This window comes from Sorex fumeus, unplaced genomic scaffold, assembly GCF_029834395.1.
Source record: "Sorex fumeus unplaced genomic scaffold, SorFum_2.1 ptg000103l, whole genome shotgun sequence".
Taxonomy (NCBI): Eukaryota; Metazoa; Chordata; class Mammalia; order Eulipotyphla; family Soricidae; genus Sorex; species Sorex fumeus.
This window is the reverse complement of record NW_026606160.1, coordinates 6,854,399-6,878,117: the sequence shown is the minus strand read 5'-3', so window position 1 is coordinate 6,878,117 and position 23,719 is coordinate 6,854,399. Positions and strand designations below refer to the sequence as shown.

Sequence of the window (23,719 nt, the reverse complement as noted above, 5' to 3'; positions counted from 1 at the left end):
CCTCGTGTTCCCAGCCTACCTATGGATAACCACTGATACTTCTACTAAATACTCCTTAGAACAATAGTATAATGCTGTACGACTGAACTACATCAGTTCTCCATTGATGGGCACGTACTTGTTTCAAGTCCTTTGCTGTTACAAAGAGCTGTGGTGTAAAAAACATTGTTGATGTGTTGTTTTCTAAATGTGAGATTAAGTAGATCTAACTTTCTACATTTAATTACAGTTCATTAAGCTTGTATTACTATCATTCTTTATCAATGGAAATGTACTTGCACATCTTGAATTTTAATACTTTGCTTAGCATGTTGTCAGTTAAAATTCTTGGAAAAAAATTTGAACCCACTGCAATAGCTCACTTATAAAAGTTCAGGAATCTTCCAGACTCACCCAAATCATCAATCTTTAAATGATCTTCAGCCACAACATCCAGAAAGGAGTCACCAACTTTTCCTTTGACATTCATGTTTCCCCATCATGCTTTATAACGTAGACAATGTTACTTTATCTTCTGAACTGGAAAAGGAAGCAGACCTTTTACTCATTTGAAAAGGTTCTTTCAAATAATTGTTTTTAGAACTTGGGGAGTCAAAGAAATAGTGTTGGGGTGTGTGTGTGTGCAAAAATATGTTCTTTTAGAGTCATTTTTTTTCTTTCCAAAACTGAACTCAGAAGGAGACACCACAAATCAAAGGCACGTCTCCACTCCTAGAGGAAGGGAAACTCCCACCATACAGGAAATAGCAAGGACATCATTGTAAGGCCTCAGTATAACACCTGCCACAACTCCCTGAAGTCATGGTCACAGCCATGTGGGGACATTTAGCAATCACTGCCATTTGTGAAGTCTGTTTTACTTTCACACAGCTTGCTGATGAAAGCTCTCTGCTCCTGTTCCTAAAGGACTATCCCAGCGCTGTGAGGCACTTCAGGCAACTCAAGTGCTTGTTGTGGAGGTCTCTGACAGGGAGCTGTCATTGAGACAGCAATGCGATGTTTTTCAGAGCATTTGAACATGGGTCCATACCGTGAACTCATCTAACACGGTCCTCCTCCACTGCTGAATTAACCGAATCACAGGCTAGAACTTCTCTGGGCTGTCATCGGAACCGAGGACATCTCCCTTGTCAAGTTAAACCCTCTGAGAGCTCAGACATTTTTCAGATGAGGAAAGTCATCATCCTTAGACAAACACTGAATTTCAGGCCACCCGAAGACATTCTTAAGGGTGACCAAAGACCCACAAAAATTTGCTGAATAATGTTACCGTTATAACGCAACCTACCAGACGCCTTTTTCTGACCTTTACCAATTAAGACACCTGTTTGCTGGTGAGGGTCAAGCTTCTCAAATGAATCACCCTAAAAAGGGATCTACAGAAGCACACCCTTAACGTGTGGTAGACTCAAGTAGGCAAGCTTTACCAAGCCTTTCTACAGCAGGGCCTTTCAGAAACTTAACTAGAATAAAACTCGAGTATATAAAAGCCTGATGAAAATATCCTTGACTACAATTGACATCAGATTATTATTACTGCTGTTGTGGGGTTTTTTTTTTGAGGGGGGGAAGGGGCACACCCAGCATTGCTCAGGTCTTACGGAGGAGGCAACTCAGAAACTCTGCCTCCAGAAAAGCACACAGACTATCTAGGCACTATTATTAACTGGCGGTGTTGAGTTCTGCAGATTATTCCAATTCTAAGAACTAGCAAACAGCTTTTTGCTCTGATTCCCAGAAGGAAACTGGGAAATACATAGGATCCTTTCAAATCCTCACCTGCTCAGCGCGCCTGCCCACACCGCCTGCCCACACGCTCAGCGTCCAGCTGGGCCCCACGGGCTGGCAAGGACCCCCACCCCCATGCCCGCCCCTCACCTGCTCTGAGCGCCCGCCCACACGCTCAGCATCCAGCTGGGCCCCAAGCACAGGCCACCTAGCAGCAGCTTGGCATGGCGGGCGCAGCCCAGGGCCTCGGAGGTGGCGTGCAGGAGCCGGGCAGTCTCCAAGGAGCCACCACCAGCGGTCGGCGGTCAACGCCCGTGACGCAGTCCGCACAGGCACGCAGGACACGGAGCCCGCCTCAGCGTGAGACCTGGGAGGTGGGGAGCGTGAGCCCGCAGTCCCAGCCAGGCCTGCCCCACCCGCCTTCCCGCTGACCTTTAAAGGCCAGAGCAACAGCGCTTTCCCCCTCCCGCCCCCACCAACTGGCCCCTAGCCATGCCCCCTAAGCGGGGGCATTATGACATACATTGTTTGATTATGTTCACAAGCCAGTTAGTTTCAGCCCTCAGGAAAGAAACACAGCCAAATGTTCTGGCCTGTTATTTACAACCTCAAGCATCTGGTGTCAAGTGGGTCTGGTGTCATCTGGTCTATGAGAAAAGACTGACTCTTCTGCTATACTAAGATTTAGGTTTTTTACTTAAGGCAGCTTAAAGAAAGAGATGTTGAGCCTCATTGAAACCAATCTGGACACACACGTCTTGTCTCGCCCATTTTCATGGTTCCCTGTATTCCTGACCGTTAGTGGGATAGTCTACATGGACTCGTCTGGTTTTTTTTTTTTTTTAAACAAACCTGGCCCAGTAAAATGAGGCTAGAATACCTGCAATGAGATGCTTTTTTCATTTAAGATTTCTTTTCCGTGGTTGAATTTTCTTTTTAGAACAACTACTTCTGGTCATTAGATTGAATCTGACAGTGTTCTGGATCAACGGTAATTATAGCAAAGCTATTGCATTTGTAAAAATTATTTATTCTCCTACATGTACTTCTTACCCTCTAAATGCTGATGACAGATGTCAAAGAGGCAAAAACCAGCTCAAATGGAAAGACCGTCAAAAAGAGTATCACCTTGTGCTTTCAAATACATTGAAGCATTTCGGTGTACAATAGTCCTTTCATTTGACATTTTTAACAAGATGCTGATACAGTGCAGCAAATATGCAAAGTCTTCTTTCACACAGTCTGTGAAGAAGACAGCTAATTTTTTTCAGTTCTGAGATACAAATGATTTAAAAAGAAATCAGGATGAACAAGTTTCAAAATGCAGAGTGTTCTGTGCATGAGTCCATTTTCTTTAATCTCTGAAAGAATAAAGTGGTAAGAAAACAAGACAAGATCTCCTGCTGCACTCTGATCTTCTCCACTGTGCTGGCCCAGACTCTATTCTGGCTTGGAAGGATGCAGGTGTTTCTTTACGGTGCCAACCTCCCAGTGGGTGAGCTGTTCCTCTGGCAGGTAGAGGCAGATGCTGCATAACTTGAAGATATTACCTTTATTTTTTGGAGTCTGCAAATGCTGTTGGTCGATAAAGAGAAACACTGACTGGTTGGGATTGTTGACAACAATTCCAGTCTTGTCCTTGTGGCTCAGTACATGCAGAAAGTGTTTTTCATAGTCACAGTGATGAAACTCAAATTTGGCATGAATGAGACGAAAAGGCTCATCAGATTCCTTCCAACTAGAAAACAGTAGACAGACAATTTTTTTCAATAACATTCTAAGGCCACAGAATGAAATACATCTCCTGAGTACAGTCAATGACATCCCTTCTCACAGACTGGTATCGAGGAGCAGGAAGCTGGACCACATCCTCCTTTAAAAGCTCTATGGAACTTTCCAAGGAATAGCTGGAATCCCGCACACCTTTTAGGATATTTTCTTATAATTATTCGTCATGACTGGTTTGACCTCAGACACTTCAAAACCTGCTGATTTTTTTCTTCTTCTCCTTGAATGCAAAGGTAATATACATCTTGAAGTCAAACTGGTCAGCTAGAGCTTCTTTTTCTTTCTAAGCTGAGCATGTAGTCTGTACAGAGCTTGTTTCTTCTACACGGACTCATCTTCACCATCTAGTCCGGCCCCAACAGAAAGAGACAGTGAGAGAGAAAGACAGAGAGAGACAGAGAGAAAGATACCGCCACTCCTCCAATAAGAAACTAGGAATAGTTCTCAAAAGCCAGAGTTTGAAAACAGGATTTGAAAACGGAAGTCCCTGGTTAGATGCTCAGTACCCTGTGGTCCCATGAACACTGCCAGCAACAACATTTCACACCAAACCTGAAGTAGCTCCTGAGAACTAATAGGTGTGACCTCAAATCAAAAGCCAACGTTTGAAGTCATGGTTCCCACCACCAATTGAATGAATGTTCACAGCGCATTATATACTTAGGACCAAATCTTTGCTGGAATAAAAAACTAGCCACGATAACCCTGTGTGCATATTTCTGAGAATAAGACCTTCCTTGGGTCTAGAGTGATAGTGCAGTGGATAGAGCATTTGGTCCCCAAGGAACTGCTCAGAGTTGTTCCTGAGTTACAGAGCCAGGAGTAACCTCTGAGCATTTCCAGTCTGCTTCCCCGACGAAAATAGAAATGAAGAAAGCCCCCCAAAACACGGCTATAGAACGAAGAGCTGGAGTGCAGGCTTTGTGTCTGGGTTTAGTCTTGCACTGCATGGTTCACTCAGCACTGCCGGGAGTAATCCCAGACCACAGAGCTAGATTAGTCCGTGAACAATATGAGGTTCAATCCCTGGGGCAACCCATATGGTCTCATGAGCAGTACCAGGAGTAAATCTTGAGTGCGTAGCCAGGAGTAAGCCCTGAACATTGCCAGATGTGACTAAAAAAACAAAATCATAAGTACTTAGACCACCTGAAATAGAGCTGCGGGCAGGTCCTACAAGACACATTCCAGAGGAAGCTATTGCTGTCCCAAGGGATGGCAGATGACAACTCCATGTGAGATTCTTCCTCTGCAGCCACGCCAGTGAGAAGAACAGCTGTGAAGGTGGAAAACAATGAGATTGCTGGTTCTGACCCTGTCTAGGACTATGCGGATGGATGTGCTTATGCCTTACTTGATGCTGTTAATGTTCATTCATTTTCCCTTTCTCTTCCCTTTTCACTGTTGTAATGACCAGGATTTGCAGTGCTCTCACAGTTGGTTATGGTATTCACTGGGGTTACACGCATTTTGTTGTGGCATCTGCACACACTTGGATGCAGTGCACCACAGGTCATGTGGACTTGCTGAATCAAGCATCTTTCTAGTGTGGGAAGAACTACATCAGAGGAAGTGGGTGGGGGCTGGGGAAGGGACAAGGGACAGTCTGGAGTGAAGTGAGCGTGGGCAAGGAGGATCAGGGCACTCCTATGCCACTGTTCAGCAGCATAAGGACTCCATAAATTTCAAAGTGGATCCAGTCAATGGGTTTGCTGTGGTGCTATATCCAGGCTGGGGTGCCCACCTAATATAAAGGATCTTGAGTCAGGGTGTTTAGTGTGAATTCCCGGAGGTGACTGAAATGGCTGGCAAGTTGGCTTCAAAGGGTCATTGAGAATAGAGAGCCGCAGGCCTGAGTCTGTTCTCAGTCATCGGGGTTCTAAGACACACGCCAAGAGAGGTGAAAAGACACAAGAAAGTACTGGCCGCTGGCCTCTGGCACTGAGTAAATCCCATCTCCTTCAAAGCCCGTGAACCAGCTGCCAGCATGGCTGGTGCATTCTCACTCTCCAGGCTGTAGGCCTTCCCTGACATCCCAGGCTGACACAGGGCCCTCCTGGGCATCGCCTCTTGATTTCCTGTGTGAATTCATCAGCATCTCCTTCATCATTTTGATTCCATGCTAATGATAAGCTTTCTCACAGAAGGTAAGCTCTGGAAGAGCAGGAATCGCACCTGCCTGTTCACCACAGCAACCTCAGAACCTACACAACCCAACACTCCGTTAACATGGAGAGGAGGGGGTAGCGGTCCCTCCTGGTTCTGTACTCGGGGGTCACTCCTGGTGATGAAGATATGCTGTGCTAAGGACAAAACTGTGTGCGAAGCAAACCTCTTCACCTCTCTCGAGCCACTCGTTGAACATGTAATAAATACTGTTGAATTAATCAAATTGTTATTCTGGGTTGTTTTTCCAATGGACTCGTTTCCATTTTGTATAGCCCCCATCATCAATATGTTGGCCCCTTGGTCTTACCATTTATGTTATTTTCATCTGAGGTCGGACCCTGACTGAGAAATGTTTTACTAGGCTAAGGATGTTTTTATAACTTTTTCTCCCCTCTGCTGGCCAAGGAGTTTTGATCATCATCTTTAAAAACATTTTGTGATGGGGGAGAATTGGGCTATACCCGAAGCTGCTCAGGGCCTACTCCTTATTCCTTCGCTCAGGGCTTCCTTCTAGAGGTACTCATGGGACCACATGTGGTGCCAGAAACCGAAGTGAGATTAGAAGCAGGTATGGCAAGTGCCTTGCCCCCTCCACATCTCTAATCCTAGATACATCTTCTCCATGAACACTCTAAGATATCTACTCTGTCACTGTCATCCTGTTGTTCATTGATTTGCTCGAGCGGGCCCCAGTAACGTCTCCATTCGTCCCAGCCCTGAGAGTGTATCAGCCTCTCCTTACTCGTCCTTCCCAACGGTGCCTTATGGGAGGCTCTTTCAGGGTCAGGGCAATGAGACCCACTATTAGAACATTTACTCTAGGTAAGTTAAAGTTGAATTTGGGCCTAAGAGAAAGAACACAGTGGCTAAGGCACTTGTCTTGCACACAGCCAATCGGCTTCAATCCCCAGCATCCCATATGGTTCCCTGAGCCCCCGCCAGGAGTGATTCCTGAGTGCAGAGACAGGAGTAATCCCTGAGCACCACCGGGGGTGGACTCAAAGCAAAAATCAAACCAAGAAAAACCTGAAGGGGGTTATGCGATTTATCAAAGTCTGTAGCAAAGCTGAGTAAACTGAATTTTGTTAACTGAGCAGCAGTGCTCATGCTGCTAAGGGTTTTACAGGAAAGAGGAGAAGGTGAAAAAAAGAACTTAGAAGAAGAGGGGCTGTAACTCCGACTCTTTCTGGTGGCACTAAGGAGACATGAGGTTCTGGAGATCAAGTCTGGGGTTGCTGCATGCTGAGCTGAGCATCCACCCTGGAGAGCTCTCTCTCTCTCTCTCTCTCTCTCTCTCTCTCTCTCTCTCTCTCTCTCAATCTCTCTCTGCCCCTGGCACTTTTTAATGCTCTGACATCTGCTCTCATGCCAGCTGTTTTAGCATATTCAAAATTAACTGTTGCTTTCTGAAATTCTGATTTTTAAAAAATTTCTATTAGTAAAACACCATGAGGTACAGTTGTAGACTTACAAATGTTTGTGATTGAGTTTCAATTATACAGTGATCAAGTACCCATCCCTCCACCAGTGCCCAATTTCCACCACCATGGATCCCAGTATCCCTTCCCCCCCCCCATTGCCCCTCCCCCCCACCCTGCCTCTGTGGCAGGGCATTTCCTTTTGTTCTCTCTCTCCTTTTCAGTGCTGTGGTTTTCAAAAGACGCATTGAGTGACAATCATGTTCGATCTATAGTCTACTTTCAGCATGCTTCTCCCATCCTGGGAGGATTCTCCTATCACTAATCTAATCATCTAATCTTTGATAAAGGAGCAAGAAATGTGAAGTGGAATAAGGAAAGCCTCTTTAACAAATAGTGCTGGCAAAACTGGATGGCTACATGCAAAAAAAATGGACTTAGATCCTGCCTAACACCGTGTACAAAATTAAGATCAAAATGGATTGAAGACTTCAACATCAGACCTGAATCCATAAGGTACATTGAAGACAAAGTTGCAAAACCCTCCATGACATTGAAGCTAATGGTATCTTCAAAGATGTCACATCACTGGCCAAGCAAGTGAAAACAGAGATAGACAAATGGGACTATTTTAAACTAAGAAGCTTCTGCACTTCAAAAGAAACAGTGACCAAAGTACAAAGACAGTCTACAGAAAGGGAAAGGATATTTGCCCAATACACATCCAACAAGGGGTTGATATCAAGGATATATAAAGTACTAGTTGAAGTCCACAAGTAGAAAACATCCAACACCATCAAAAAATGGGGAGATGAAATAAACAGACACTTTCTCAAAGAAGACATCGAATGGCAAAAAAGGTACATGAGAAAATGCTCTACATCATTAATCATCAGAGAGATGCAGATCAAAACCACAATGAGATATCATTGCACACCACAGAGACTGGCCCACATCCAAAAGAACAAAAGCAATCAGTGCTGGCGCGGATGTGGCGAGAAAGGGACCCTCCTTCACTGCTGGTTCAGCTGACTGGTTCAGCCCTTTTGGAAAACAGTATGGACGATTCTCAAAAAATTAGAAACTGAGCTCCCATTTGACCCAGCAATACCACTCCTGGGACTATATCTCAGAGAGGCAAAAAAGTATAGTCGAAGTGACATCTGCACCTGTTTGTTCATTGCAGCACTCTTTACAATAGCCAGAATCTGGAAAAAACCTGAGTGCCCCAAAACAGATGACTGAAATTCTGGTTTTAAAGAAGAAACAGGAATTATGACTTCTTTCTTTTCCCACAGCTTTCTTCCCGCACAGCTCAGACTTCCCTTTCATCCCTTCTCCCTTCTATGCCCTTTGTGTAAATTTCAAGCAAAAATTAGAATGTTCTTACAGGATTCTGGATGAGAATATCTGGTGCTGGGTGAGTATCAGATCATCCAAGAAAAGTTACTTCCAATAGATGAAAAGTAATGAAAGAGAAGTCACAAAAATTTAAATCTGTCCCTTCCAAAGGGAGCGCTTGAATTCCAGAGATGCATATGATTATGTCAGCAGAAGGGAGGACATTCAGAAATGGAGTAGAAAGCATCCAAATGATAGCAACCCCTATATAAAAAGAAACAGTGTTGGGAAATTGACAACCTCCCATCTTGGTACTTGAGGGAAAACTGTGATTTATGTTCTTGAGTTTTCAGGACCTATGGGAGAGCAGGCCTGCATGCTGACTCAGGTCCCAATCCCAGCACCCCGTATGATCCCCCAAGCACTGCCAGGAGTGCACCCTGAGCTCAGAGTCAAGAGTAAGCCCGAAGCACAGCAGGTATGGCCCAATCTCCCCTCCATCAAATCCCCCCGTTCTTGTAATAATATGAAGGTCACACTTAAGTCTAAAACCGGTCAGGATGTAGGTCAGCAACAGAGCATTTGCCTTGCACGTGTGAGAGCCTGAGTTTGATTTCCAGGAATACAAAAGTAACAAACAAAAAACATAAGCAAGAGACTATAGATAAAAGACTCAGCTTAAAATCTCAAGTTTTCAGAACTCATATTCTTCCAAGTGCATCTCCGAACCCCACTGCAAGACGTGACTCATACATACAAAGTCCACAAAGAAATGGGAAATTACCCTGGTTTCAAGCACAAACAATTCTTCTGACATACTAAAGTGTTCCCTAAGTGAAAGTGAAAAGAAGACTCCAGGAGAAAGCCTTCTTCAAAACTAACTCAGAAATCACCACAAAGGCCTCCGACTGCCTGCTTTGGGTCTGACAGAAGTAGGGGCACCACTTTCTCCTTTTTCCAAAATCGGTTTCAGGCTGGTCCCTGGAATGTCTAGTGCAGGACTGCTTTGTTTGCCTTCTTTGCGACAATACTTCAGAGGCTGGAAGCCCAGTTAGAATGGAAGGGAATCATTCCTACACCACACATTTCTCCCACTGTTGTCTGGGGGAGTAAGGCTGATTTGTGCCTGTAATGCTCTGTCTGTGCTTGAAAACTAGGGTGCCCATTAGAGCAGGAGTGACAGAGGAGAAGGATTTCTGGTTTTTCACGCAATATTGAGTGTGTAACTCGTGTTGTACAGAATTCAGAAAGCAAAGGAAATTCCCCCAAATTATACCCGTTTTGTAAATCTTTTCGTAAAATTTAAAATTTTTAATGACTGATGTTTTAGAAGTTTCATTCTGAAACAAATTCCCACTATAACAAGCTTTAAAGGTGAAAAAATATAAAGGTGCTAGGGACTTAAAAACAATGGGGAAAAAAACCAGAGAAAAGACCATTATTAAATGTTATTAAATGCTCACCCTCTGCTATTTAAAATTCTTAGAGAAATGGGCCCAGGGAGAGATGGAAACGCCCACATCGCCATCACGTGGGGATTAGGTGGAACTACTGCAGCCCGACTTGTCCCAGGCTTCAGATTTCCTAACCCTCAGCTCAGATAGAGAAGGGAGCACCAAATAAAGGGTGTTGGGAGGATCCACCCAGGATGGGAGAAGCATGCAGAAAGTAGACTATAGACCAAACATGATTTCCACTCAATGCCTCTTTTAAAAACCACAGCACCCGAAAGGAGAGAGAGAACAAAAGGGAATGCCCTGCCAAAGAGGTGTGTGTGTGGGGGGGATGGTGGGGAGGGATGCAGGGATCCGTAATGGTGGAAAATGGGCACTGGTGGAGGGATGGGTACTTGATCAGGGTATAATCAAAACACAAGCACAAAAATTTGTAAGTCTACAACTGTACCTCATGGTGTTTCACTAATAAAAATTAAAAAGAAAAATGTTCTCAGCACAAGAAAAGAATTTAACTATATGTAGTGACATACATTAACTAGACTTACTCTCTAAATTATTTTAAAATGTACACAAATACTGAATCATTGTGTTATATACAGAAATCAATAGAAAAGTGTATGTGAGCCTTAATTATATTTTATAATGATATTTCACATTATAGCACAGTGGTAGGGCGTTTGCCTTGCACGCAGCAAACATGGCCAACCCACGTTCGATTCCTCCGCCCCTCTTGGAGAGCCCGGCAAGCTACCGAGAGTATCTCACCCACACGGCAGAGCCTGGCAAGCTCCCTGTGACGTATTCGATATGCCAAACACAGTAACAACAAAGTCTCCAATGGAGATGTTACTGGGCCCGCTCGAGCAAATCGACGAACAACGGGAGGGCCTTTACCTTTAAATGATATTTCAGTATATCCTACAATAAATGATACCTTGTTTTAGTTTCTGTAAAAAAAGAGACGTCGTGCCCTTTTCTTTGCTTCAAAGCTAGGTAGCATTGTAGCACTGTCCTCCCTTCACAGATTTTCTCCAACAGGCACCGGTAACGTCTCCATTGTGAGACTTGTTGTTTCTGTTTTTTGGTATATCAAATATGCTACGGGTAGCTTGCCAGGCTCGGCCGTGAAGGCGGGATACTCTCAGTAGCTTGCGGGGCTCTCCAAGAGGGACAGAGGAATCAAACCCGGGTCAGCCACGCGCAAGGCAAACGCCCTACCTGCTGTGCTATAGCTCCAGCCCAGTGGATCACAGCCAGTTACAGATTTCAGTGTTAGGTATAGGGTCATTAGGAAACAAGTAAGCAGTTTGGCCGTTGCAGCGGGAGCAGAGCGGTTAAGGGCTCTTTGTTTGCATGCATGGGACCCAGATCCTTTCGTACATTCCCCATACAGTTCTACAGCCATTCCGAAGTGATTCTTGAGTGCAGAGTCAGGAGAACCCCCTGAACATATCCATGTGTGGCCCCAACCATAAACAAACAAACAAGAAAATGAAAACAAAGCAGTCTCAGATGCTTGATGGCGAACTCCCTCATTCTGAGCTGGATCTTCCTCCATCCCCCACATCTTTATAGAAGAGGGTTGGGGCACCCTCACAATGTGGGTGGAGTGTGGGTTGTCCCTTGTAGGAAACATTCAAAGGGCACAGCCGCAGACATCGAAGGTGGGTTCAGAATTTTATTGCTCAGAGCGAAGAGAACAAAAAAAGAAAAGAGCCTTGCTTTGCTTCTTCCAGACCAGGTTCCAACCCCTGCAACCCTTCTTGTCCAGAGACCAAGCTGGGGCAACCCACCCGGGCACCCCGAGGAGATTCAGATATGTACCCCACAAAAGTCTGAAGGCGGGAATCGGACCTTGGTCACCCGCGGGAAAGACAAGCACCCGCGACACTCTCCTATCGCTGCACCTGTGGAAGCTGTGTGCTTAATGACCCCATACTTAACACTGAAGGAAACCCAAGGGAGGAAAATTCTTAAGAGAAAGGGGTCTGTGGAGGGGCAAAAACGCGGCACACCGCCATCTCGTGGCAGTTAGGCTGAACTACCGCGGCCCGACTTCTTCCATGCTTGATTTCCAGCCCTTTGCTTCAATATGGGGTCATCAAGCAGGCAGCTTGGGCGGCTGCAGCAGGAGCAGAGCGGTTAGGGCTCTGCCTTGCAGACACAAGGCCCTGGTTCTTTCTTTGGCTCCCCATACAGTCCCACCGTCATGATGGAGCGATTCCTGAGTGCAGAACCAGGAGAAGCCCTGAGCGTTTCTGGGTTTGTGACCCCCAAACTATGAACAAGTCAAATAACATGGACACAGCCTCAGTTCGTGATGGTGGATTCCCTCACCCCAACTTGGGGGACTCTGAGCTGTATCTTGCTGTATCCCTGACCCTTATTCCTTGTAGAGGAGGGTTGGGACACCCTCAGAACATGGGGTGGTGGTGTGTGGGGTTGACTATAATTGGAAACCTTTCCAAAGGGCTGGATCAAAGGCAGAGCAAAGTGGGTATAGACCATTTTTTGTTCACCTCAATGAGTAAAGCAAAACACATAAAAATAAACTTAATTAAAATAAGCAGAAGTTCATGGCTAACTTTAATAGCAAGCACTTATAAGGGTCCCCAGAACCCCGCGAACCCACATCAAACCCCCAAATAAAATAATTCTTGGAAGAGTGAGTGGTGTATTTAGAATTTCCAGGGAAGGAGGTTGCCTGGTCTTTGGCTCATTATCACTGTTTTAATCAAAATTCTTTTTAACCTACTCCCATTTCTCTGATGGTAGGCAATCTCACCCCAAACTTTTGGAGATCCTGAAGTTGAATCTAACCTCTGTCACCATCCTTCACAGACTTGGGACTTCTCATGTATATAGGAAGCCCCAAATTCTCTGCGATAGGGAAAGATGGCACCCTTGGAAAAGTGGAGCGTAGGGGTGTGGGGGTGATAGACTGGAGACCTGTAAAAATGGTTGATTTGGAGAGATCATACTATGGTATGGCACAATCGTCTACTGTGCTCACCCTGGGTTCTGTCTCAGCACCATATCATACCCCTGAGCCCACCAAGAAGCTGTTGGGGCCACCCACAGCCCACAGTAAATAAAGCCAGAGACTAGCTTGGCCAGTCAGTGCGGGGGACTAAGGAGAGGGACAAGGGTGCAACTCCACTGTGCAGAAATTCTTTTTTGTTTTATTAATCAGAAATTCTGAGGATCCTGGGAGGTCTAGTTCTGGAGGAAAGTCGGGACTAGGGTTGGACATTTCTTAGAGGAATGTCCCTGGGGAGGGGAGGAAACGCCCCACAGCGCCCTCTCGTGGTGCATCGGCGGAAGAGCCGTGGCCAGGCTTTCCTGCCTGAAGATTTCCAGCCCTTGGGTTTGCTTCCATATTAACCTGCGGGTCACAAAGAATCAAGAAGGCGGCCTCAGGCCGTGCAGCGGTAGCCGAACATTGAGGGCGTTTGACTCGCATGGGGCGATCCCTGTGTCAGGATGAACCCAGCAGCCTGGCCAGTGCTTTGCCCGAAGTAGAATCTCTCCCTCTAAGCCCGTTCGCAAACAGTTCCTGTCGCGGTCATCCCCACACCTCGCGGTTTTCCGTAGAGGAAGGAGCTGGAAGCAAGACTCAGCTCGGCACCCCCAAGTTCGGCGTGAAGGAATGCGCCGCGAAAGTCGCATTCTGTTTGCTTGTGTTTTGCGGACCACACGGGCGGTATTCGAGGGTTATTCCTGCCCCTGCACTCAGGAATCACTCCTGACTGTGCTGGGGGAACCTATGGGTTGATCGCCCCATACAAGACCAGCGCCTTCGTGGCTCACTGTTAGATCCTTGACCTTTGATCCTTCATGACCCCGTATTAACACTGAAGCAAAGAAAATTTTTTCTGTTTTTCCCTTTTTGGGTCACACCCGCAATGCACAGGGGTTCCTCACGGCTTTGCACTCAGGAGTTAAGTCCTGGCAGTGCTCCGGGGACCATATGGGATGCTGGGAATCGAAGCCGGTGGACCCAGGTACCGGGCAAACGCCTTACCCGGGTACTAGAGCTCCAACGCAGGAGCTGGGAATCTTAAACTTGGGAATAGCCGCCCCGGTAGTTCCGCCTAGCCGCCACGTGATGGCGCTAGGCGAGGGCGTTTCCGTCCCTCCTCAGGACCGTGTCTCTAAGAATTTTCCACCCTTGGGTTTGCTTCAGTGTTAAGTATGGGGTAATTAAGGGTCAAACGCAGCTTTGACAGGCAGCAGTTGGATAGCCATGCGGATACTTGTGTTTCATGCGGGTGAACAGGGTTCGATTCCCACCTTCAGACTTTTGTGGGGTACATAGCTGAATCTCCTGGGGAGGTTCAGGTGGGTTCCCCAGCTTGTTCTCTAGACAAAGAGGGGTGCAGGGGGTTGATCCTTGTCTGGAACGAGCAAGGCAAAGTTTTATATATATTTTTTTTTTTCTTCGCTCTGAGCAAGAACAGTTCTGAACCCACTTTGTGATGTCTGTGAACGAGCCCTCTGGATGTTTCCTGCTATGAGCAACACACACTCCATCACCCCACAATCTGAGGGTTCCCCAACCCTCTTCTACTAGGACGTGGGCGATGGACGAAGATACAACTCAGAATCCCTCAAGGGAGGGAATTCGCCATCAAGGACTGCTTTGTTTTAATTTTCCTGTTTGATTGTTTATGGTTGGGGACACACCAAAAGATGCTCAGGGCACTCTCAGGAATGCCGCCGGGCACGACTCGAGGGCCATATGGGAAGCCAAGTGACAGACAACGGTTCTGTGAATGCAAGGAAAGTGTCCTAACCGCTAACCTACTGCTGCACCGCCCGAAGCTGCCTGCTTGATCCTAATTACCCCAGGCCTAACACTGAAGCAAGCCCAAGGGTGGAAAATTCTTAGAGAAAAGGGCCTGGGAGGGATGAAAACGCCCCACAGCGCCATCTCGTGACCCGGAACGAACTCCCAGCCTCCATTTTTCTTGCTTGAAGTCAAAAATTGGTTTGGTTTTGTTTGGGTTTTGGGAGTCACACCTGGTTATGCTCAAGGGTTACTCCTGGCTCTGCGCTCAAGAATTACACGTGGCAGTGCCACGCCCCAAAGTCACAGCAGCTGCCCTGCAGCAGCCAACCTAGGTTCACCCTCAGCATCCCATAGCGTTCCCCAAGCACCGCAAGGAGTGATCCCTGAGCACAGAGCGAGGAGTACCCCTGAACACTTCCTGGTGTGGTCGCCAAACAAAAGAAAACAAAGCAAAAACAGCTTACCAAATCCATTGACTTAGGAGGAAAATGCTGCTCAGATGTGGAAAACCAAGCATTCTGGCCATGATTGGTGGTGATTAGAAATCATTATTGGTAGGATAAATAGTAAGTTGCAGACAGAGAAGGAATTCTGATAACACGCTATTTGGTTTCGTGGTGAGAGTACTTTAAATGCTTATAATATTTCTGTAATGATCCAAATTCATGTTTCATTTAACTAGACATGTTATGTTTCTTGGAAAAGAAAGGGTTAGAACTGGATAAAAATTCAAAGGTCTCAGCAATTCAATTTTCCCTCATGGATTGTAGTGTACATTTTTTGTTTTGGGATTTTTTTAGTTTTATTTATTTATTTTTTGCTTTTTGGGTCACACCCAGCGATGCTCAGGGGTGACTCCTGGTTCTGCACTCAGGAATTACTCCTGGCGGTGCAGGGGAGACCAAATGTGATGCTGGGGATCAAACCCAGGTTGGCCGCCTGCAAGGCCAACTCCCTACCTGTTGTGCTATTGCTATTGCTCCGGCCCCTGTAGTCTATATTATTTTCTGATACATGTTCAAAGATTTATGTACCAAAAAAGTCACTACATCATTGAACAAGAACTGACAAAGAAAGACAACATAAGTCACCATCAGTTGGAAAGTGCTTAAACAGCTGGTTAAGTGAAGCATTGCTAAAGCATCAACAGTCAATCCAGCCCCCCGTCCCTCCCCCGGTGCGCGGCCCTGCGGAGCCAGCCAACTGGCCAGGCTCCCCTTCCTGGCCATAACGGGCGGGCGAGCTGCCCTGAGGAGGCGGGGAGGGGACGGCTGGGCTGGCGGGTGGGCGGGCGGGCACACGATAATAAAGAACTTCTGAGTGCCCCCCAACTGCATGCGCTTGAGCACGCAGTCCGACCTGGCCTTCTTCAGGTTCCCGCGGGACCAGGCCAGGTGCCAGAAATGGGTGGAGAATTGTAGAACAGCAGACTTAGATGGTAAAACACCAGATCAACTAAATAAACATTATCGATTATGTGCCAAACACTTTGAGACCTCTACGACCTGTAGAACTCTAAGTAATAGATACATTTTGCAAAAGTAGAAAATGAACGCTATGAAAATGGACGGAAGTGTCTCAAAGCTTACCTGAGCAACACTTTGAGAGACCAGGGGTCGAATAACTGGGCTTTGCTTAATATAAATTTTGATATAAAACATGATTTGGATTTAATGGTGAACACATATATCAAACTCTACACAACTAAGTCAGAGCTTCCTGCAGATAATTCAGAAACCATTGGAAACACCGAAGAGATTTTAAAATAGGGTTTATCTTCCATTTGAAAGCATCTTACAGAAAAGCTATGTTGTATGTAGGCCACCCAGTCACTGACTGTCTTGACCAGTAGGTCTCCCATTGAGTATGTTCATTTGTACTCCTATTTAAGTGGCTCCAGTTTGAATTCCTGCTTTGGAGACCGAACTGTTCTAAAATATAGCATTGAAAGTGTCACATCACATTTCAGTGTGAAGTCTGCTAGTGGCTCTAGAGTTGTTTTTAGTTATTTTAGACATAACATTATCACTGTGGATGCGATATGTGGGTATGGAGTTACCAGTTCCTTGAAGAAATAAATTGGAGGTTGTGTGGGAGGAATTCATTTTTAAAATGTTACGTTAAAGCTCACAACTGACCTTTGACTGATAAGAGTTCTAAGTGTTACTGCTCAAAACCTGTACTGGACAATTAAGAGTATTACCAGAGAAACTTGAGCTTGCCAAAGTGTAGATTTTAAGTGAAGATTTTGTCTTTAGCAAGTGAACTTAAAGAAACAGACGAGTCTGCCATTGTTGTTCCATAACTGGTTGTTGCTGTTTGCATTCCTTTGTTGAGCCTACAGAAGCTTTTAGCAAGTGTATCTTGAACTTGTGTTTCATGGTCAAGATAGGATCAGAGGCCATGGATACTGACAACTGATTTGTTTTGCTTTCAAGTCTGTTCTCCATGACTATTATCTACTGCCTCCTCTTGATTTATAAGTAAAACTAGGAGAAGACACAAGAATTATTGTTTTGTGGGCTTCTGGGAATTAAATGAAAATATTGCAGTTAATTTTGGTGAAGGAAATCAATTTTGTATAGTTTATTTCAACCTAAATAAAATGTGAATTTTGTTTTTAAAAAGTCAATCTAATAGATTCTAACATGAAGTCTCTTCACTTAAGAAACTGAAACAAAAGATGAACAAATTGAAGACTAGCACTAAATTGGAAAGTAAAATCAATTCAAATATCACCCTACAAACAGGTGAAAACATCAAATCTTGTGCGGGGACACAGACTCGAGGGGTATACTCAACGAATGGAGTTTTTGGATAAGAATTGGGATCATCAGGCTAGGGATAAGTTAGAGACTAAATCTGTACTACATACCATTTTGTCACTTGAAATATCATTCTAGAAGTAATATAAGAACTGTGGTGGAGGGTCCTGGACACTTTGACAGTGGTGAAGGTGCAGTGACTTTGGACAACAGTGCCATACAGTTAAATGCTATTAAGGTATTGAAACTATTTAGGTTTAACAATACAGGTGAAACTAAACTATAAAATGAGATGAAATGTTATGCTCAGCAATAATTACAATTTAAATGAATAACTTGAACATCTCAAAGAAATGGAAACATAAATAATACAGCTGTGAACCATGAAAGATCAGCACTCGTGTCCTCACTCCTTAGCCTATAGATTGAAAGATAAGCATTTACGTACATCACATCCAGTGTCAGCACAAGCAAGGTTATAGCTGGAATCATTAAGCCTTAGGTAATCTCCCTTGACCATCCTCATTTGAGTTACCCAAGTCTGCAGGGTGCTTTAGTGAGAGAATACATTTCAGGAACAGTAAATACACCTGAATCCTATCACACTTGGTTTAGAAAGATGTTATGCCCTGTTCACTTTCCAAGTCCCCTCTCCCCCAGGTGCAAAGCAGCCAAGCAGTTTTACAGAAAGCAATGTTGCAAGTTAGCTGAAGCACGCAAAAATTTGATGCCCTAATATGGATTCTTTCATATCCTTTTCTCTCTGGCTTGTATCACTTAGCACAAGGAACGGAAAAACGAATTAGTCTCTTAAATAGCTCACCTTAACACTATCATCTTAAGCAGCATTCTGTCATTTTAGCATATGGCCTGTAGGTGGCAGCAACAGCATTCTATGGAATCTCCATACTGCCCTTTCAGGGAGCGCATTTCATAGGAGGGTCCGAGTGTTCCTTCCTTCCTTCCTTCCCTCCCTTCCTCCTTCCCTCCCTCCCTCCCTCCCTTCCTTCCTTCCTTCCCTCCCTTCCTCCTTCCCTCCCTCCCTCCCTCCCTTCCTTCCTTCCTTCCTTCCTTCTTTCCTCCTTCCCTTTTCTTTCCTCCTTCCCTTCTTTTCTTTCTTAATTTCTTCTTTCTTTTCTTTCTTTCACTCTTCCTTCATTTTTTAAAATTTGTTTCTGTTTTTGTTTGAGGTCCACACATGGTGATGCTCAGGTGTTACTCCTGACTCTGCACTCGGGGATTACTCCTAGCAGTGCTTGGGTAACCATATGGGATTTAGGGAGTCCAGGGTAAGTCACATGGAAGGAAAGTGCTCTGCCCACTCTACTATCTTTCCAGCCCCATATATTTCTTTTCATAAGAATATTTTCTTGAAATATCTACTTATAAATTTATACAAATTTATACTTGAGTGGACTCTAAGTACTCTTGAATATAGTTATGAAAAAAGAAGCTACAAATCTCAGGATGGAAACACTGAAAAAATCTTCAGCAGAATGTGAATGATTGCCCCTCTGCTGTAGAACAATTGGTTTTCAGTTGGTTTTCCTCTCTGTGCCTTTCCAGGTTTTTCTACAAAAATCCTGGCATGCTGACCTCATTCCCTGCCTATCCTGACCAGAGGAGCCTCCTTCAGAGGTCTGGAGCATGGAAGTTGGTGTCCTATGTTACCCAGCATCCAAACACTGGCGATCTCACCAAACACTTCCTTTTCCAAAGTTGGAATGCAAATAATGAAAATGGCATTCGTTTCATAATAGCGTTGTTGAGGCAGATATGGGGAAGGGGGGCGCTACAGGATCTCTTTAGTACTCTTCCAATCCAGAAGCTGATTTTTCATGATGTTAATAAAGCTTATGCTTCAAGACCCCTCGCCTCACTTGAAGTAGTCCCTCTCCAAACATTCAATTTCTGAATACACAGTACTGTGATTTCCTTAGAAGACCCATCACTCCTCTGGTTACAGAATGTACCAGACACTGAGACCCAGTCTAGCCAAAGCTCTGGACAACTTTAATAGCCTTGTATGAGGGCTGCAGTTTTGTACAGTGGGCAGGGCATTTGCCTTGCACACAGCCAAGCTGGACTTGACCCCCAGCATCCCATATGGCTTCCTGAGCCCCACCAGGAGCAATCCCTGAACACAGTGCTAGGAGTAAGCCCTGAACTCAGAACTGACAGAGCCAGGTAAAAGCCCTGAGCACTACAGAGTGTAGCCCCTAAATAAAACAAAAAGAATCTAAAACAAAAACAAAATCCAAAATCATCTTCTCACAAGTTTCTTCAAAAGATGGACAAAGTGCATTAAGCATATTTGCTTTTTATTGGTTGTTCTCTATCTCTGTTTCTCTCTGTCTCTCTCTGTCTCTGTCTCTTTCTGTCTGTCTCTCTCACCTACATTCATCCACAAATAGGTTCTTCCCATCAAAGTAACAGACAAGTCCCTTTTGGCCAGAACATCTTCCAGTAAATCACAAAAAAGATTAACACAAAGAGGAAGAGGAGGGGCACCCGCTCTATGTTCTCTAGACCTTTAAGAAAACATGAGGTTAAAAAAACCCCCAAAAACTTGAGGTTGTTCCTTTGGCCACATACATGCAGATCCACAAGAAAGGTAAACTCGTAGACATAAGGGGAATGGGCATTGTCCCAAAAAAGAATTACTCCAGAAAAGTTTTTTTTTTTTGTAGGAGTACTGCTATTTATTCAGCCACTGATTAGCTGATTGAATTGTGCATGAACTCCACCTTACTTTTTTTCCATTTTGTATAATTTTATTTATTGAATCACCGTGAGAGCAGTTACAAAGCTTTTGGGTCTAAGTCTCAGTCATACAATGAAACACCCGTACCTTCACCAGTGCCCATTCTCCACCCCCAACAACCCCAGTATACCCCCATACCACACCCTCCCCCTGCCTGTGGGGCAGATGATTTCCACATTACTCTCTATGATCACATTCACTATTTCGATACCAGACCCACCATTATTTGAAATTTTACCCCAACACTCAGATCTGCTGAAAAGGCAACAATAGATAATTTGTTCTATTGCTGGTTATGAATAACATATGATGTCATGTGGCTGCAGTAGGCCCATGTGGTTTTGAAATTCCGAAATTTTAACACTTAAATCTGGAGTGATTTCTGCCAAAAGCCACTGGGTTTAGAGATCTGCTCCTGAGTCTCTGGGATCAGGACCGTTGAGCAGCTTGATGAGGAGCCAGAGAGGCCGTTCGTGGGCGATGACTTGGGGTCTCGTTAGGGTGGGGAGGACAGGCCCGGTTTCCCCCCCCCCCCCCCCATCCCGTGAGGCCCAACAAGTTTTCTGCAGGCCCAAGCCTGACTGTCCAATGGCCTCTGGAGGATGACAGCCACAAAAGTTTTTAACTGAGAGCACCTACAATGTTACCTAGCATGCTACTGGCATTGTCATAAACCAACAAGTCAAGGGCCAAACATGACGGAAAGTTAAGGAAATAGTTCACATCCAAGAGAAAGTGACGTTACCAGTCTCTCAATTTTCACTGGAGAATACGATGTGTTTTGCAAATCAAGTCATTTGCAGCACTTACGTTACATTCTCTGTACTCTTCTTTGCTGACTTCCTTATAGTAGTGATATCGCTTGGAATATGAGAACTTAGTCCACAGCTCCCTCATTGTCGTTAATCGTATTTCTTGCCTTTGTCTGATTTTGCTTGAGCTCGAGCGGGCCCAGTAACGTCTCTACTGGAGACTTTGTTGTTACTGTGTTTGGCATATCGCATACGTCCCGGGGAGCTTGCCAGGCTCTGCCATGCGGGCGAGATACTCTCGGTAGCTTGCCGGGCTCTCCGAGAGGGGCAGAGGAATCGAACTTGTGTCGGCCATGTTGGCTGTGTGCAAGGCAAACACCCTACTCGCTGTGCTTTGTTTTGTCCTTTTTTCCATGATCCATTACATAGCCTTCTTGAGTCGAGAAGTCTATTTTGTGCTAAGATTGTAATAAACCAACAAGTCAGGGACAAGATTCTTGCTGAGAGAATGACTGTTCATCGTGAGCATATTAAGCACTCTAAGAGATGAGTCAGCTGTCTGAAACAGGGGCAGGAAAATGGTGCGAAAAACAAGGAAGCCAGAAAGAAAGAGACTCTGGCTCAGCTGACGTGCCAGCCTGCTCCACCCAGAGAAACAAAGAGCCAAGATTTCCCATCACTAAAGCTCCTCAAATACACAACCAATCTGGAAAGTGGTTTCCACCAATGCAGTTCTAAGGAGCAGGCTGAAGAGGATGTTTCGAGGCTCTATGCTCCCATGTCATTAGAAATGTTGCCTCTTTTAGGTTGCCCACATTTGGACAGATCAGCTCCTGAGAAGTGAAAATTATCTGTGAGATACTCACTTAGGGGCAGCTAGGATCAGGCTGAAGAAATCTGACACTTGTCTCTAAAGCATGAATTGGAAACTCTTTAAGACGGATGGGGGCCCAAGAGCTAGTCCAGGGCAAGATGCTTTCCTTGTGTGTGGAGGGTTCCTACTTGGATATGGTCCTCTGAGGATCTCCAGGAGTGACCCCTGAACACTGCAAACCAACCTAAAGAACGGGGGTTGGGATAAGGAAGAAAGCTTCACAGCCACAGAAAGGCAGGGCAAAGAATTCTAAAACTAGTGCCACCCCTTTTCAAAGGTAGCAACTGCCTTTGTATATGCTTCCTTCTGTCTCTTGTCTAGAGCAGCCCAACGTAGAACACATCCCAAGAGCTGCTGTGTGTGTGTGTGTGTGTGTGTGTGTGTGTCTGTTGCCCTGACGGGAGGCGAGCTGCGGGCCCGCTGCTTCGATCCCTGTGCCTGGACGCCCATGGGCTAGAGCACCTGGGCCGCTCGGAGGCGGCGCTGGACCGCGAGCCTCTAGCCTGGACGCGTTGTGCCCGCGGCAGGAGACCCTGGCGGGACCATGGGGGCATCTGGGCTTGCCTGAGGCCCTTAGGAGAGGAGGACACTGAGCATGGGCCGCGGGGGGAGGGGGCGACTCGCGCCCGGCAAGCACATGCAGCCGTGCGAGGGGTTTAAATCCACAGAGTTCTGCTGCTTCGCGACCCCGCCTTTCCCACCCTCACGCCCCGCCCCGCTGCGCCAAGCCACGCTGCCCTCTCAGGGTCGCTCAGTCCCCGCTGTCCTCGCCACCACCCGACGCAGCCGCTGCTCCCGACCCTATCTTCTCTGGTCTTGCTCCCAGCCCTCTCGGCTCCTCTGTACATCCACCTGGGCGACCAGGCTCTGCTCGGGGGAGGAGAGGAGGGAGGGGGATCTTGGGGTCCCCCCGGCGCTCTGCGCCCCATGGCACGGGTTCCCGCGGTGGTGGCCCAGTCAGTCGGCCAGCGACAGGGGCCGCACAGGACGGTAGGCGACCACCGGGTCCCCTCGCCTATGCTGCAGAATCCTGGGGGAGGCGGCGGGAGGGGGGGTCGAAGGTCCAGGGGTGCGGGGGCTGCAGGCAGGTCCTGTTGGGGATGGGGCGGGGCTGTCGAGGTGGGCGTGTGTGGCCTGTCACAGCAGGCAGCCAGCAGCTTGTGGCCAGGCCACTTCAGGCGCCGTCCACCAGCAGATCCTGTTGCCGGAACAAGTGCTCGGGTTTGTGGGCGGGCCCAGGGATGTGGCTCGTTGTGCCCTGCCCGGTCCTCACCTGCAAGACTTAGTCACTGTTGCTCCCCATCCTTTTCTTTTATTCTTTTTTAAAAAAAAATTATTAAAAACCCTTTTGAGCTGCATGTTGTAACAATGCCCTCCTGGTTTCTGCGGAAACAAATTGAAATCGGTGAGGAGCGGTGGGCGGGGGGGAGGGGGCATTGTTTCTTCCCCGGGACCTTAGCCGACTGCCTTTTTCTTTAAGTCTGTCCCTGGGTTGCCACCTGGACCTTGCAATGGTGAGAGGTCAGTAGCAGGGGGGTGCGAGTGCAGGCGAGCACGAGTACGTGCTTGTCACTGTGTCATGTCACCATATCACTCTCCTCCCACCTGGGGATAGTGCGTCACATGATGCATCACCATTGTCTGCAGTTTCTGTAGTGCCCAAGGATCAGCAGGAGGCTCCGTAGAAACCCCTGGAAAAGAAGTCATAGCCGTGAACACCAGAGAGGAGCACAACCCAAAGCCGTCACCGGAAGTCCCCGCACTGAAGCTGGAAAGGCCCTGACCACCCCGAGGTACGTCTCAGAGTTGCCAGATGCTCCTTCCTCTCCAGGGGACATAAAAGTGGGTTGTGATCTAAGCTGCCCATCACT

At 46.3% G+C, this 23,719-nt stretch overlaps 1 pseudogene; it reads right to left on the bottom strand.

Moving 5' to 3' along the window:
- Positions 1-3,168: 3,168 nt before the first annotated feature.
- LOC130042563 (uncharacterized protein C6orf62 homolog) lies at positions 3,169-21,119 on the bottom strand (annotated as a pseudogene).
- Positions 21,120-23,719: the final 2,600 nt, after the last annotated feature.